The 18,632-nt window shown below is 37.9% G+C and overlaps 2 non-coding genes across 2 annotated transcripts; both read left to right on the top strand.

Annotated features, from left to right (window-relative positions):
• The first annotated feature begins 1,569 nt into the window (after nt 1-1,569).
• Trnav-aac (transfer RNA valine (anticodon AAC)) lies at nt 1,570-1,642 on the top strand. The gene has a single exon. It is a non-coding gene; the product is annotated as a tRNA-Val (tRNA).
• Nucleotides 1,643-2,225: 583 nt separating this feature from the next.
• Trnav-aac (transfer RNA valine (anticodon AAC)) lies at nt 2,226-2,298 on the top strand. The gene has a single exon. It is a non-coding gene; the product is annotated as a tRNA-Val (tRNA).
• Nucleotides 2,299-18,632: the final 16,334 nt, after the last annotated feature.

Genomic DNA, 18,632 nt, shown 5'->3' with positions numbered 1-18,632 from the left:
TTTGAGTATTTTTTATCAAATTGTCACTGCGTAGTGGTAGAAATTTTCTCATTTTATCTGTTGCATTTTTTCTTTTTCTCCAAAATATAACGCGTAATCTTAACCGATGATCGTGGGTTCAAACTTGGTTAAGCACCACTGAATTTTCATATGCTTAATTTGTGTTTATAATTCATCTCGTACTTGATGGTGAAGGAAAACATCGTGAGGAAACCTGCATGTGTCTAATTTCAGGATGTAATTTCGGATTTTATTAAGAAAGGAAGCAAGGATATAGAGTAGCAAAATCAAATTCATATTTAAAGCATGTTTGCGCAGTATATCGTAGTAAAAATGCTTACGTAACTTGTTGCTGTGAGACAAATTCGAATTTTGTGTACTTGGTAATATATCGAGGGTATTGGTAAAAAAAGCTTGTTGCCTGCCTATATGAACTTCCTTAATCACTTGAAAGTTTGCTTTAATCAACACATATAATAACGCAACAGAAAACGTGTGTATATTATATATTATACAGTAACAGTACAGTAACAGTAACAGCCTGTAAATGTCCCACTGCTGGGCTAAGGCCTCCTCTCCCTTTTTGAGGAGAAGGTTTGGAGCTTATTCCACCACGCTGCTCCAATGCGGGTTGGTGGAATACACATGTGGCAGAATTTCGATGAATTCGGTTTCCTCACGATGTTTTCCTTCACCGAAAAGCACGAGATGAATTATAACAGAAATATACACAATGATTATTATAACTATATTATACACAATGATTAAATTTATATGAGCGTAGGCGATCAAAAAAATGTAATAGAACACAAAAATGCATTATGTTTTAATATTGGTTGTAACAATATGGATTTTCAAATAGCTCGATACTTTTATATTTTATATATTTTCATTTAATTCGTAACATAAAAGCGCTATGGCAATCGCTACGGAAGTCAATAAAAAATCTAAATATTCAACTATTAATATTATTTTAAGAATATGTTTATATATAAAAGCCAACTTCAGTTAGTTTTCATTTCAACGTGTTATTATTCAAAAACAATTCCGGTCTATCGGGAAATAGTCGAAGAAGTCATTAGGTAGCGAATTACAATGCGCTACGATGTGCTACGAGATTATTTGCTACGAACTACAATAGGTAGACTACATAGCTCATTTCGCATTATTTTTGAATGAAGCATAACATTCGTATTTATTTTTAAAAATATTCCGCAGACACTGAATGTAAAATTCAAGATACTTTTTGTTAAAATATTTTTTTATAATATTTGTTATTTCGAAAGGTTTTTTAATCATATGCATGCATGTTTGAAAACAAATTTTGGATTAAAAATTATTTTATTTTGTTGCTGTTTACACTAAGGTTTTCTTTTATTTTAGTTTTTCTTTTCATTTAAGTTTATATAATTTATGGTATGTAACGAATTTGTTCTAGTTATGGAAGAGCGAGACCTGATACAGATATTTTATAATGTAAGAGAGAAATTAATATACTTATTATTATTTTATACCTTTAATTATTGATTTGTTTGATTGTGATTGAAATATTTGCGGTACTCTTTCATAGTTTCCGTGGTGTAGCGGTTATCACATCTGCCTAACACGCAGATAGTCCCCGGTTCGATCCCGGGCGGAAACATTACTTTTTATAATTAAAATCTCTCAGCTTACACCATCGTTTTTATTTGTTGTCTGAATCAGTTACAGGGCAGTTACGCCCAACTGGACACAGAAATCAGAGAATCGGATTTGTCGCACCTTGGGAAGACCTTTCTAAATATATAGCTTAACTACAATTAGGATTCAAGATCATCTGGTAAAGTCTAGCCTACATTAACAGTAATAATCCGGTCAAAAAAGACGAAAAAAATAGTAATAATCTTGCAATAATTCGCATCGAGCTGAAAATTTGTAAACATTATGACTATGTGTTTGACATTAATAACGGACTCTATTGTATTTAATAAAATTTATTTATAATAATTAAATATATATTTATATATATATACATGAATTTTAGCTTTGTGCACTTATCCATATACATTTTAATTATGCCAAATCTCACAACCCTCTAAGCTTGTATGCTTAAAAAGGGGTACCAAATTTTTTCTTCGCTTATTATTAAGATAGATTAAATAGTATTCATATAAACATATTTAAAACATAGAACGTTATTTCAATATTTTTGATTGTTACTTAAATATTACCTGAAACCTCCTATAGTTTCCGTGGTGTAGCGGTTATCACATCTGCCTAACACGCAGAAGGCCCCCGGTTCGACCCCGGGCGGAAATATAACTTTTGTCTATCAAATAATGTTAGTTTCCGTGTATTCATACTTTTTGTTCCAAAAAATCAATATTTGAGGATTCAGTCTCGTAGTTTCCGTGGTTTGGTGGTTATCAACGCTGCCTAACACGCAAGAGGGCCCCGGTTCAGGGCGGAAACTTACTAAGCCTTCATTGATAAAGTTTACTTGTACTCTCGTGACCTTTCATGAATAGTATTAGTTATATTATTTAAAGGTGACTTTTTTATATCATCTAGTAAGCGCTGTGTAGCGCTTAAGAATCAACCATATTCACAATAATAGTCTACGAAAAGACCAGAGGTCCGCTTACTAGCCTATCTTCGTTAATGATTATGACTTGATATATACGAGAAATTATTTTATAAATAAGACAAATATGTTTTTTATGTTGAGGTCTCTACTCATGGATTGCTAAAAGACTGCTATTTTAGCAATAAGACATTTTGTTTCACATTTTCCGATTTCGTTTTGTTTAATTAGTTTTTTTTATAAAGTAGATTGGCGGACGTACAATTGGCCACCTGATGGTAAACGGACACCAAATTAATTGTTCATACTTGATCAAAATGAAACATGAGTAATCTGAGCTGAGTTCGATAAAAAAATATGAGAAAGCGTGCATGTACTGAAGGTCATATAATAAATGTTTCTATTATAATATCTATAAAATATTAACTAATTACCGGATCAAAGTTTCACGTTAACTGTTACCAATATCGTTTTTGATATTGCGCATTAATTACATATAAAGCACCGCAGTACATAAACTATGTTCACGGGTAAATATATCTTCACTTATAGCAGACCAACGAATATATAATTACCATACTATTACAGTATGATATGGTATTTTTCACTGAAATTGAAAGGCCTTTAGCCCAGCAGTGGGACATTCACAGGCTGTTACGGGCTAAAGGCCTCCTCTCCCTTTTTGAGGAGAAGGTTTGGAGCTTATTCCACCACGCTGCTCCAATGCGGGTTGGTAGAATTCACATGTGGCAGAATTTCAGTGAAATTAGACACATGCAGGTTTCCTCACGATGTTTTCCTTCACCGTAAAGCACGAGATGAATTATAATCATAAATTAAGCACATGAAAATTCAGTGGTGCTTGCCCGGGTTTGAACCCACAATCATCGGTTAAGATTCACACGTTCTTACCACAGGGCCATTTCGGCAATTAGCCCAGCAGTGGGATATTCACAGGCTGTTTACGGATGGTATTTTTAGGAATCAGGATGGAAATAGTTTTTTTTATTAAGATAAATCAAAACTTGTACACAACAATAAAGTAAACGTATATCAACAGGTACAATTTACACAAAAATAGAACAAAGAAATCAAAATTGAGCAACTGAAATATTATTTATGGGATATCCACCACAACTGAGAGTTCAAGCAGAAGTGAGCCTGGCTGACTGATGAACAGCCAGTCCCATCCACGACGACCATCGCGTGATCAAGTAGAGCCACTAGGCAACGCCCCTTCGGAAAATATTGCTAACAGTAAAGTTATTACTGGCGGTAGGGCTTTGTGCAAGCTCGCCTGGGTAGATACCATCCACTTATCAGATATACTACTGCAAAAGAGCAGTACTTGCTATTGTTGTGTTTCAGTTTGCAGGATGAGTGAGCCAGTCTAATTACAAGCACAAGGGACATAACATCTTAGTTCCTAATGTCGGTGGCGCATTGGCGATGTAAGCGATGGTTAACATTTTTTACAATGCCAATGTTTGTGGGCATTGACCACTTACCATCAGGTGGCCCATTTGCTCTACCTATACAAGAAAAAAAAGTATTTTCTTGGTGCATTAGGTTCAAATCGTCTGAGTGTAGCACTCCATCCTATGATGGTTGTTTGAAGATATGAGCCTCATGAGCTTGAATTATTAAACCGTTTAACTGTAATATTCTGTAATAGCATTTGCTTTTAAGTTTAAACGATCCGAAGTAATTACAGCACAATAGAATTAATTATTCATTAATTACCATCATTTTCTCTTTGTTTCGAGTTAAGTATTCGCGTTATTTGGCAAATAAATCTTAATACAAAACAATAATATATTTATTTGCTCTAAATGTAGGTGTGCAAAACAGATGTTATAATTAATATTTTAAAAAGTTTAAAAATATATTTGTTTGTTAATTTTATATTTAATTTTATGCTTATATTGAACGATAGATAAATTAACGTGCTGTCGTTAGAGGGCGTTAGTAGCTACGACACTACTTAGTACTATTGTTGTAACTATCGTACATATGGCTTATGATATGTATTAATTGTTCAAATAATAAATAAATAAATGTTTGTTATCAGTGTACATTCTGCTATTAGGCATGCAAATTGCTAACACTATTTTTTAACCTTGCTACATCTATGTTTTATCTATAGAAAATATATAAAAGAATAATATAATATGCTTTATTGTACACACACACTAAAGAGTTACAGAATCAAACGGTTATAAACACAAAAAAAGCAATTATTAGTGAGTACAAAAAGTGCTCTTATCGATTAGAGAGCGATCTCTTCCAGACCTTTGGGCAAAGGACTTGATAATAATTATTAAAGCCGAAAAATAATAATCACTTATCAATAAGAATGAAGTTAATTGCTTTTTAAAATATTGTAATAATATTTTGATATATATAGCAGACATGCTATACATAATATATATTACCGAACCCCGTTCACCGTTTACCGAATAGTAGAACATGGGCAAATATTTTGCTAAGATGCGAATTACGTTTCAATGAAACCTTTTTTAATTTCTTGTCGGTTAGTACAAGATTTTTACTTATTCGATAGTGCAATTGACGTTATCTGTAACTTGTATGAAATGAAAACAGCGCCGTGTACAATAATTTTAATTCCAAATAAAAAACTCGCATACTGATCGCTATTTTTTAATTATGTACAAAATTTATCTCGATGTATTTCTTAATATTTTTTTTGTGCAGATGCATTCGCGAAACGGTTAAGCTTGTTTATGTTATATAACAGTTAATAATAAAAATCAGTTATATATTTTGTTAATGCACAATGTCGTATAAGTTAAAGATATATTTTTTTTGTTTTTCATCAATTAGAGTTTAACTAAGTGAGCAACAACTTTTTTTGCATGTTCATTTAGACTATAATTGGTATATATCCAAAAAATATCCAATTTATTTTAGTTTCAACAGGAAAATTATAAAATAAATAGCTGGGCTATAAACATTGAAACCTGTAAACCTTTACAGGTTTTATGAGTCTAACAATTTCCTGTAATGAATAAAGTGAAAACTGATATAAAAATGTCTTCTTTGCGTCCGTTTAAAATTTCAAATGATCGTCTTAAAGATTATCTTATTTCCAAGCAACGTTTTACTATCTTGTATTGAGTATTTTTAATTTCATCAAAATTAAACGTAAATTTGATCAAAATATATTTTTTGGATATCTAGTTTTCCCTCGATTCTGTATTTTCTCGAAAATCCCGAAATTTATGTCTTTATTCTTATCTAGGTCCCAGGCTAACTCTATGTCAAATTATATTCGGTTAAGTGGCTTAGATGGCCCAGTGGTAAGAACATGTGAATCTTAACCGATGATCGTGGGTTCAAACCCGGGCAAGCACCACTGAATTTTCATGTGCTTAATTTGTGATTATAATTCATCTCGTGCTTTACGGTGAAGGAAAACATCGTGAGGAAACCTGCATGTGTCTAATTTCACTGAAATTCTGCCACATGTGTATTCCACCAACCCGCATTGGAGCAGCGTGGTGGAATAAGCTTCAAACCTTCTCCTCAAAAGAGGAGAGGAGGCCTTTAGCCCAGCAGTGGGACATTCACAGGCTGTTACATCATTACATAAGTGGCTTAGTCGTAATATATAACTATAAGATAACAAAAATACACAACTGTATTTGCAATCTTTGCATTTTATAATATTAATCTACTTAAAAAAGTACTACTACGTTATTTATATTTATTAAAACATTAAAGGCTTATATATGTACACAAAATTTATATGTACACAAAAACAATACTTAAAAAAATAGCTACTGTACAAATCATGACCGCGTGGAATAGTGGCAAAAGTGTTAGCAGTATTTCTTCTTACAATCGCTATTCCGATCCTCTGGGTAAAAAATAAACTAGCCCTTATATATATATATATATGCCAGTAGAGCCAATAAGACGAGGACTTAGTGACTCACTTGTTTCAAAACTTTGTAGAAATTATTTTCAAAGCGAATAAAGAAGTACGTGTTTTTTAAGACACAATATCGTCGATAAAAAACTTTTTAACTCTACTAGGCGATTACAAAGTTAAAGTGATTGAGAGAACTATATAACATTTTTAACTATTCTATAACAAATAACAAACGCCGTCAATTAAAAGTTTTAATTACTTTTAAAAAAAGGGACTAGATTTTTATTTTCATGGAAGATTTTGCGTAATGGATTTATTCAATGACTCTTTGACGCATAATAGGTAAATTTTAATATAACGTGGAGTGGGCCAGGTATCTATCAAGCAGTTAACGATAAGAACGTGGTGTGGAGTTAACGATAACCACTGATACTAATTATTTATTTTACAACAAATCTTAAGCCCGCCTGGGTAAGTACCAGCCAATTATCGTATATTCCATACCGCTAAACAACTATTTAGTGTTTTTGTGTTTCAGTTTGAAGGGTGAGTAGGCCAGGCATAAAATATAATGCATGTAGTAGGTGGCGCATTGACGATGTATGGGACTGTTTATAAATCTTACAATGCCGAAATTGATAGGTAGTACTGACCACTTACCATAAGGTGGTCCACTTGTTGCACTGCCTATCTAATAACATAAATTTATATTAAATTAAATAAATTTAGAAGTGTATAGATAATACATTTTTAACGTTATACATTAACAACTGGTTGAATTTCTTATAGTTTGATGATTATAATCAAACTTTATACTAAAATTACCTATCTCAGTTGTTTCCTCATAACAACCGTCTCATCATTTCACTGTTATATCTCCGATTCATGAACACATGACAACTTACCCAGATTTGAACCCGTGATCGATAAACATTCTCGTATTATTCCTACTAAACCAATTCCAGTGTGTTAATAAATTTTACATTTACAAGTAAAAATAATCGTACAGATAAATGATAAATATTGTAAATGGACTCACTTCAATCAATTCATTCAATGTTGAAAACATTACACCCTTACTTTTTGTTCAGTCGAAAACGAAATCCGTTATTTGCACGTGAGTACACAGACGGCTGGTGTTGTTTATTTTTTTCAATTTCGATAAAACAATACAAGCAAACGAACCGTAGGATAAACCGTTCGAGGGACCAATTCGCTTTTGTAAACGCGTGTACCGAAACGCATCACGTATTTTAGACTGAATGATAAATCCTTTGTTTTAGTAATAGCAGTAGCGCTTGAAATACATTATAATACTTCGTAAAGTGTATCGTTACTATAAAAAGTTTCTAATTGACAATTAAAAAAGACAAATTAAATTAAGAAAATGAAATACGTCAAAAATCATATATAGTAGTAGTACAGTAGCAGCCTGTGGATGCCCCACTGCTGGGATAAGGCCTCCTCTACCTTTTTGAGGAGAAGGTTTGGAGCTTATTCAATTACGCTGCTCCAATGCGGGTTGGTAGAATACACATGTGGCAGAATTTCAGTGAAATTTGACTCATGATGTTTTCCTTCACCGTCAAGCACGAGATAAGTTATAATCACAAATTAAGCACATGAAAATTAAGTGCTTTTTGCTCGGACTTGAACACACGATCATCGGTTGAGATTTACGCGTTCTAACCATCTCGATTTGTCATTGAAAAATCTTATAATTACAAATAAAATATAATATAACTACATTTATAAAGTATTTTGTGTCTGTAATTCGCGACGAATCACGATAATGAAACGTCAGCAAGTGATATGCGACATTGACTATAATAAATATAAGATTTCAAATATATAAGCATCAAAATAGCATATCGTTTTTCAACATGTCATGAGTGAAATACGATGTGAATTATTACAACAATGCGTAATGCTTCCACCACACATTACGTACACTCCAGTGTGCAAAGTACCTCTTTAAAACTTAAGAGGATGTTTATTACCAGTATTGACTATCTACATATTAGCTTCTCGTTGTAGCGCTTTGTACAAAATGTATACTTCCCCGAAACAGTAGTACTTTGATTGTATTTCGGTTTGAATGGGGAGTGAGACAGTTTCATTTGTCTCTTACAACGCCAGTGTCTATCCTCCCTTTATTATATAAATACAATTTGATAATATCATAAAATGCACTGATAGGTAAAATAACAATTGGATTTTTATAAAATGTTTCATATACACTACAAAACTTGCTTAAGTCTACATACAGTCTACAATTTAATTTTTTTTTTTTATATTCGCCGGGAGGGCAAATGACTCTACTCCACCTGATGGTAAGTGGTAGTAGAGTCCAAACGCGACGACGGCCAGTACAGACGGGAAAAACGTTCTGCACTAGCCGCCTTCGCCTTGCCGGCCCGCAAGATGCCTCTTCACGCCTCGTTTGAAGGAACCCGGGTTGTAAGAGGAGGGGAACACGTGAGCTGGTAAGGAATTCCATTTTTTGGAAGTGCGACAAAGAAAGGAGTTGCCAAATTTCTTTGTTCGCGATGGAATTGATGTCACAGTTAGGCGGTGACATCGAGACCAGCTCGCGTGGACTTAAGAAGGAAGGGGGAAGCAGGAATTAGAGAGAATAATTCCTCAAAGCACTCGCCGTGATACAGTCGATAGAAAGCGCTCAGTGCTGCTATCTCACGACGCAATTGTAAAGGTTCAAGGGTGTTTGTGACCTTTACGTCGCCAATAATGCGTACGGCACGTCGCTGCAACCGGTCCAAGGCCTCAAGTAGGTACTTAGCGGAGCCATCCCAAAGGTGCGAGCAATATTCCACACAAGACCGTACCTGTGTTTTGTACAGCAGGCACAGTTGTTGAGGCGTAAAAAAGCGCCGCACCTTGTTCAGAACTCCGAGTTTCCGTGAAGCTGTTTTTATAACAGCCTCGATGTAATCCCTTGGACTAAGGTCGCAGCGAACGTCAATCCCCAGCATGGCGATTTTGCTTTGCATCATCAGCGGAGTACCACAGAGGGAGGGAAGAGGGGAAAATGTTGACTTTTTCGCCGTGAGAGCGCATACCTGTGTTTTCTTGGCATTAAACTCAACAAGATTATCATAGCCCCATTTGGCGATGAGCTCTAACGTCCTATCGAGTTCAATGACAAGATTTTCCCGCCTCTCCTCAGTTTCCGCCCGCCCAGCCACTGCGCGTCCGTGGTATCCACCATGCACTGTACTATCATCTGCATAGCAATGTATGTTCCCAAGGGAGAGCATATCATTGATATGCAAAAGAAAGAGTGTGGGAGATAGCACAGATCCCTGGGGGACCCCAGCAGTCACTACATAGAATTGTGAAGCGCAACCATCTACTAAAACACGAAGGCTACGCTTGTGTAGGAAGCTGGCAATCCGGTTGCATAGCTGAGCAGGCAGACCATATGCCGGTAGCTTGGAGAGAAGACTTCTGTGCCAGACCCTGTCGAAAGCCTTAGAGATATCGAGGCTGACAGCCAACGATTCTCCATGCTTGTCGATAGCTTCACCCCAGAGGTGCGTTACGTACGCTAGAACATCACCTGTGGACCGTTTTGGTCGAAACCCGTACTGACGATCATTAATCAGACAGTGATCTTCTAGGTAATGGATCAGTTGGTTGTTTAAAATCCGTTCCATCACCTTACAAAGTACTGAGGTGATAGCTATTGGCCGATAATTTGCCGGGTCAGACCGATCCCCTTTTTTGGGAACCGCTTGCACATTAGCTATTCTCCAAGCCTCCGGCACACTTCCCGAAGAGAGAGAAAGTTGGAACAGGCGCGTTAACACAGGAGACAGCTCCGCTGCGCACTTCTTCAGCACTATGGCTGGTATTCCATCGGGACCGCTAGCTTTCCGTACATCAAGTGATTGCAGCTCCGCACGCACATCACGTTGCCTGATTTTAATGTCAGGCATCGTATGGCCACATGCAGGTATTGTAGGTGGCAGTGCACTACAATCATCGATGACGGAATTGTCGGCAAAGAGTTTAGCCAGGAGATCAGCTTGCTCTTGTGGACTGTGAGCTAGCGATCCGTCCGGATTTCTGAGCGGTGGCAGCGAAGGTTGGCAGAAATTGTTTTGCACAGACTTGGTCAGACGCCAGAAGCTACGGGAGCCCCTAGGATGCGAAACAAGGTCATGACCAATCTGTACAATGCGCTGTGCATCCGCTCTCGTGTATGCCTTTCTACAGGACTTGGAATTTTTATTATAGTTTGCTTTCAGTGAGTCAATGTTAGATGCCCCGCTAATATAGCCGTTGATCCACTTGCGATATGCCGCCTGCTTAGATGATACAGCATCGGCACATTCACGAGTGAACCAACGGTTACGCGTACTCCTACTGACGAGATCTGAGCTAGGAATGTAGTATTCCATTCCCAGCATGATCTCGCCAGCAACAGCAGCGGCACTAGCTGTCGGGTCATTCCCACTGAAGCAACGTTCCTTCCAAGGGACCGACGCATAGTAATCGCGCATACCGTCCCAATCCGCCGACTTATAGTGCCAAACGCGACGTTTGCATACCGCTAGTGGCGGCAGCTTGGCCTGTGGCACTCTGGTAGAAATAAGGCTGTGATCCGAAGAGCCAAGAGGAGCCTGAACCATCACCTGATATTCCACCGGGTGAGAAGTCAGCAGAAGGTCCAGTAGACAAGGTGCTTGCCCATCAATGTCTGGGATCCTGGTAGGCTGATCAACCAGTTGGGTCAAGTCATGTGTGAGAGCAAAAGCATGAGCAGTCCTTATAATCCCCAACACAAAAAAAAACCTAAAAATAAAAAATCTAGTATTCTAAATACCGAACTTCGATAAGGATGGTTCTATCGATATCGATCTAGTCGAACCACTGATGGCTCTATTTATATATTAGGAAAATAAAACATATTTTATATATAATAGGAAGGCGGACGAGCATATGGGCCACCTGATGTTAAGTGATCACCAACGCCCGTAGACATTGGCATTGTAAGAAATGTTAACCATCGCTTACATCACCAATGTGCCACCAACCTTGGGAACAAAGATGTTACGTCCCTTGTGCCTGTAATTACACTGGCTCACTCACCCTTCAAACCTGACCAAAAAAATACCAAGTACTGCTGTTTTGCGGTAGAATATCTGATGAGCGGGTGGTACCTACCCAGACGAGTTTGCACAAAGCTCTATCACTAGTAGAAATAACATAAACACGATTAGCAAGCTCTACTTCTTAATGGAATTTAATAGTTTAGATTTTAAAATGCTTATATCATGTGTTAAACTCAATGGTAGAACCAACGCATATATTATTTAGAATAATCTAATATTTATTTAAGTTGATTATAAATTTTGTTTCAATGTTATTTAATTTCGTGATATTATTTTTTTTACAACTACCAACATTAAAAATGACTTTGGTATAAATAGCGATGTATTTACAATGAACGATTATAATTATTGTTGAACTTGAGCAGGTAACCACCCTGCTCAAGTTCAACAATAATCTCTGTCTGTTTAATAAATATTGTTTAAAACCACACAACACTTCTTTCGCTATGCTGGCCCACCTTCTGTTTCACATGTTACAGTCAGTCAGTTTACTAGCCGGTTCAATCTGCTATTTACTTGCAAAATTAGTTAAATATTAGTTTATCTTTTTACTTTTCTTGTAAATTAATAATTGTATCTCCTCAGATTTCAACATTCGTGCTATTTTTCGATTTTTTGTTACTTTGTGTCGTATCGTTTAATTTTCTTGAGTTTTATTCGTATTCTTATTCTAGTTTATTAAAATACAGCAATTATAAAATATCTATTTTGTACCCTCTAGTTGTACAAATATATAGTTCATCTCCCAGTAGAGGTATAGCATGGTCGTATTCTTACAGAAATATACACTACCAATGTATAGTTATAAAGGATCAAAAACACTTTTCAACATATCTTCAGACAAAAGTAGTTTTGATCGGCTAGAGTTATAACTGTAACATATATATGTCATGTAAGCAAAAAGCGATCAAAAGAAATCTCATCAAGCGCTATTCACAGCTGTCGACGCTGTTTTTCATCGGAAAGTTCACACATTTTTAGTGAGTCATGCAGATGAACAAATAGGTCATATGTGCAGCTTGTATAGGAAATTGGCTATAATATTTATCTATAATATATATAATAATATTGTTAATAAAATAAAGACTAAAAGGTATCTTAGTGTGTATAGTAATCGAATTTAAATTTGTATTTTTACCAGTTTCGAAACCATTTTAAAAGATATGTTACACTTATTTATTCCGGATATTCAGTTCCCCTCCTCTTACAACCCGGGTTCCTTCAAACGAGGCGTGAATAGGCATCTAGCGGGCCGGCAAGGCAAGGACGGCTTACTTGCCGTACATTACAATTACAATTACAGAATATTCTTCCTGACTGTACTGGCCGTCGTCGCGTTTGGACTCTACTACCACTTACCATCAGGTGGAGTAGAGTCATTTGCCATCCCGGCGCATATAAATAAAAAATAAAAAAGTTTAAAAGCGTGCATTGGTGACTTTAATTGCTATAGTGATCTTTTCCAGGTAATCCTACTGGCAGAAATAGGATATGAAATAGGGTAGGGCATATAGACAAGAAAAAAGTAACATTACACTATATAATAATTACAAACAGAATGATTGAACAAGCTGTCATATAATAGTTTTAAAAGTGGATGACACTAAGTTCGATAAATAACGAAGGATTTCTATGAACGAATTTATATACGAGTTCAATCTAGATAAAACATTATTAATGGTACTGAATTTGAACAAATCATTATTCAAAGTCACGATTCAGAACGGTGCTGGTGTAATAAAATACCCATATAATCCTTACATTCAATTTTTTTAATGAATAAAATTATATACATATTAAAATCTCAACACGTAATAAAAACATAGCGATTTCATATATTATAGTGCATTGCATTGTACGTATAAAAGGTAAACCACAGCTTTCGATCATAATTCTTTTAAATCAATCAATCAATCAATCAATCAACAGCCAATCGTTGTCCACTGCTGAACATAGGCCTCTCCCAAGGTGCGCCAAAGCTCTCTGTCCTCCGCCTTCCGCATCCAGTTGGTGCCCGCCACCTTCTTAAGGTCGTCGGTCCACCTGGCTGGAGGGCGCCCTACGCTGTGCTTGCCGATTCGCGGTCTCCACTCTAGGACTCGTCTGCTCCAACGGCCATCGGTCCTAGGACATAATTCTTTTAAATAACAACAATTATTCAATCTAAATCTGGGTAATGAAGCATTTACATTATTTATGTGTAAACATCTTAGCGCTCGGTACATAATAGGGGTAGCTAAGACTTCAAGCGTCAGACGAGTAAGTGAAAGGTTTCGAGCGTCAAATGAAGTCAGCGTAGGATTTGTTATTATAGGTACATAATAGGGGTAACTGAGACTTCAAGCGTCAGACGAGTAAGTGAAAGGTTTCGAGAGTCAAATGAAGTCAGCGTAAGATTTGTTATTCTAAGTGTGTTAATGTGTCCGTGAGATCCGTACATACAACGGTACATCAGTGGTGGGGGCTAAGTGAGACTGAGAGCTCACATGTCTACACATCAATTCTCTTGACATCTTGAGTACATTGGCACTCACACCATTTTTATCTATTTTTATTTCTAAATAAACTAACATAAATATCACATATAAAAAATAAAACAATACAACACTAATTGTATTAATGGTGGTAGGGCTTTGTGCAAGCTCGTCTGGGTAGGTACCACCCACTCATCAGATATTCTACCGCAAAACAGCAATACTTGATATTGTTGTGTTCCGGTTTGAAGGGTGAGTGAGCCAGTGTAATTACAGGCACAAGGGACATAAAATCTTAGTTCCCAAGGTTGGTGGCGCATTGGCTATAAGCGATGGTTGACATTTCTTACAATGCCAATGTCTAAGGGCGTTTGGTGACCACTTACCATCAGGTGGCCCATATGCTCGTCCACCTTCCTATTCTATAAAAAAAAAAAAGTATTCTTCTAATTGTAAGCATAGCATGCATATAAAATTAACTTTAAGACACAAGCAACTATTTCAGAATAAATTGAAATTAAAAATAAACGTACCTGTAGATACACTGGCACACTCACCCCTTAAACCGGAAAACAGTAATACTAAGCTTGGCGGTAGAACATATGATTATTATGATACCTACCAAGACGGGCTTGCACAAAGCCCTACCAACAAGTGAAATACATTTAAGATATATAAACATATTTTAATAAAAGTTAGCTTAACGCTTAGATCGTCAGATTACAGGGAAAAACTTATTTCCTATCGTTAATGGAAAACGCTTCTGGTAAATTTTATATTTTAAATATGTCCATCGTTTGGTTGTCGTTGAATATTTCAATAATATTAAACATAAATATGTTAGAATAGTTATATAATAGAATAAATAAAAATAGTTTTTTTGATATAATAGGCTTATTATATAATTGTGATATTTAAGTAACATAATATTCAAAAGAAATAAATTTATTATAATTTTTTTTTGTTAATAATAAGTCGAAATGGGTCGCATATATCGACGTACAACATCAGACGTACATCGACAATAAACGATATTCGATATACGTTTTTATAATTAGTATAAAAGCGTATTTTGACATAATACAGCTTATAGGAAATATACATACTCCCATGCTTGAAATACAAGCTGCTTAATAGGTACGCTTGGTACTAAATTTAATAACGTTGAATAAAACCTTAATTAATCCGTGAGAGAACGAAGTGTGATGTTTTTAACTTTAGATAAAATAAATAAATTTGAATTTTTTATCTATGTCCATCGCCATTCATTCCGTCGTTTCCTTTGAGAGCAGACGCCATTTTAACGCACGATTACATTAAACATTCGTTATATGAAAAAGTACCGAAGTATTTTTTTCATGTTTTTGCAAATATGTTTTAGAATTTTGATTTTATTTAACAAAACTTTTCTCGTAACTATTGTTGTATCTTTGATTAGATCTACACATTATTTTTCAGTTAAAAAACAATGAAGGATTGCTGAAATGTTTGTTTTTTTTTTACAAATCAACAATTTACAATTTTTTTAATTCAATATTATTAAAATTACTTTTTGATAGTATTACACTTACTTTTTAATAGTCGAAGTAAACTACCGCCGGTTCGAAAAAATAAAATATCCTGAACTGGGAAGAACCGGCTTAGTAGGTATTACTTTCTTACTAAAAACATAATCAATCAATCAATCAATCAACAGCCAATCGTTGTCCACTGCTGAACATAGGCCTCTCCCAAGGTGCGCCAAAGCTCCCTGTCCTCCGCCTTCCGCATCCAGTTGGTGCCCGCCACCTTCTTAAGGTCGTCGGTCCACCTGGCTGGAGGGCGCCCTACGCTGCGCTTGCCGATTCGCGGTCTCCACTCTAGGACTCGTCTGCTCCAACGGCCATCGGTCCTACGACATACGTGACCAGCCCACTGCCACTTCAGCCTGCTAATTTTGCAAGCTATGTCGGTGACTCCGGTTCTTTTCCGGATAATCTCATTTCTGATCTTATCCTTCAAAGATACTCCGAGCATAGCTCGCTCCATAGCACGCTGAGCGACTTTGAATTTGTGGACTAGTCCCGCAGTTAGTGTCCACGTTTCGGCACCGTATGTCATGGCAGGTAAGACGCATTGGTTGAAGACTTTCGTCTTCAAACATTGCGGTATAGACGACTTGAGGACTTGACGAAGGTTGCCAAATGCTGCCCATCCCAAGCGAATTCTTCGATCGGCTTCCTTCTCGAAGTTGTTCCTACCGACTTGTATTATCTGTCCTAGGTAGGTATATTCACTAACAACTTCGAGAGGTTTCCCCTCGACGTATATCGGTCCCGGCACGACATGCCTATTGAACATGACCTTGGTCTTGTCCAAGTTCATGTCGAGACCGACACACCGGGAAGACTCGCCTAGGCTACGCAGCATTTCGGTGAGTTGTTCCAGCGACTCTGCTATGATGACGATATCGTCGGCAAATCGAAGGTGTGAGATGTACTCGCCGTTTACATTGACTCCATACCTAGTCCAATCCAGCGTTTTGAAAACGTCTTCCAACGCGTTGGTGAACAGTTTCGGGGATATTACATCCCCCTGTCTCACCCCTCTGCGCAATTGGATCGCCTTCGTCTTACAGTCCTGGATGTGGACAGTCATTGTAGCGGCATTGTACAGACATCTCAGTACCTCGATATATCTCTCGATATATCCTCGATATATCTTTGCCGTGGAGTACCGGCTTAGAATAGTACTCCCCCAATCTCATCCCGTGGGTGTCGTAAGAGGCGACTGAGGGACGGGGAAAAGGGGGGATGGGCAGCAGCGTCCCCCCTCCCATAAACATCTTACCCCCCTACTGCGCTCGCCAACACGCCTGCCCAGCGCGGCGAGTATGGGCAAACCCCTCCCTAAATGGCAGATGCGCCCAAAAAAAAGGCCCCCAGTTACCGGCAAGCCCGCTAGGCCCGACCAAGGTAGCGGTCGCGGTATCGGCAGGGCAGGGGGTGCTAAGAATCACCGGTTCACGGCAGGCTACCGTATAAAACGACTGAAAATGGCAACGTATAATGGACGCTCGATGAGGCTGGACCATCACCTCGCCGAATTAGAAGTAAAGTTAAGTCATATAAACTGGCATATACTGGGGTTATCTGAAGTCCGAAGACAGGGGGAGGACACGATAACTCTAGAGTCCGGTAACTTACTCTACTTCCGCGAAGGTGATAACCTCTCCCAGGGTGGTGTCGGTTTTCTAGTCAAAAAGGATCTCATTAGCAGCATTGTGGAAATCAGTAGTGTGTCGAACCGGGTAGCGTACCTTGTCCTAAAACTTTCCGACAGGTACTCCCTGAAGGTTGTACAGGTATATGCGCCAACTTCGACATACTCTGATGATGTGGTCGAAGCGATGTACGAGGACATCGCAAAGGCCCTCAACGACACCTCGAGGGCCCACTACAATGTTGTTATGGGAGACTTTAATGCTAAAGTGGGAGTACAAGATAGCGGTGAATCGAAAGTCGGACCTTACGGCTTGGGCTGCAGAAATCACAGGGGGCAAATGCTGGTAAACTTTCTCGAAGCGCAGGGGCTTTTTTGATGAATTCTTTCTTTCGAAAGAAGCCTCAGAGGAGGTGGACCTGGCGAAGCCCCGATAACGTGACAAGGAACGAGATAGACTTTATCATCTCGAATAAAAGGCACATATTTAGAGATGTTTCAGTGATCAACAGGTTTAATACCGGAAGTGATCACCGCTTGGTTCGAGGCACTCTAAATATCAACTTAAAAGCCGAAAGATCGAGAATGATGAGGTCTACTCTCCGACCTACCATGCTCCAAGCTGCTCAAGGCTCCGAAAAGTTCCAAATGGAACTTCAAAATCAATTCACCGCGTTGGAAACCATAAGCAGCATTGATGAGAGAACCGACACGCTGGTCAAAATACTGCAAAACACATCCCGCAAGTGTTTTCCGCCACAGAGAAGAGACAACGCACCAAAACTCTCTGCTGAGACACTCGAGCTCATGAGAAAACGACGAGAACTACCATCGTTTTTGTCAGATAAGGCCTTAAACCGAACAATAAAAACGCTGACGCGACGCGATCTCCGACGCTCCAATACCCGTGCCATCAAGGCTGCGATTGAGCAAAATCGGGGATCGAAAGTGTTCGCTCGCAAGTTTGGGAGGCCGCGTCTGACAAAACTTAAAACTGAAAATGGTGGGGTCGTTACCTCTAGGCCTGAGATTATCGGAGAAGTAGAGAGGTTTTATGGGCAGTTGTTCTCTTCAAGATCGGATAAACCCATGGGAATCAGTATTGATGACCAGCGCGCCCCTCTTATGCGCCATTACTCCGAGGAGCTCCCGGTCGTTGACCAAGGAGAGATTAGGGCGGCTCTAGAACAGCTTAAAAACAACAAATCTCCGGGAGATGACGGAATCACAACAGAGTTGCTTAAGGCAGGCGGGACTCCGGTCCTGAAAGAGCTAGCAAGCCTCTTTAATTCCGTCATCCAACATGGCAAGACCCCGGAAACGTGGAGCGGGAGTGAGGTGGTACTGTTTTTCAAGAAAGG

Source organism: Nymphalis io, chromosome 16 (genome assembly GCF_905147045.1).
Source record: "Nymphalis io chromosome 16, ilAglIoxx1.1, whole genome shotgun sequence".
In the NCBI taxonomy this organism is placed as follows: Eukaryota; Metazoa; Arthropoda; class Insecta; order Lepidoptera; family Nymphalidae; genus Nymphalis; species Nymphalis io.
This window is presented reverse-complemented; position numbering and strand designations above follow the sequence as displayed.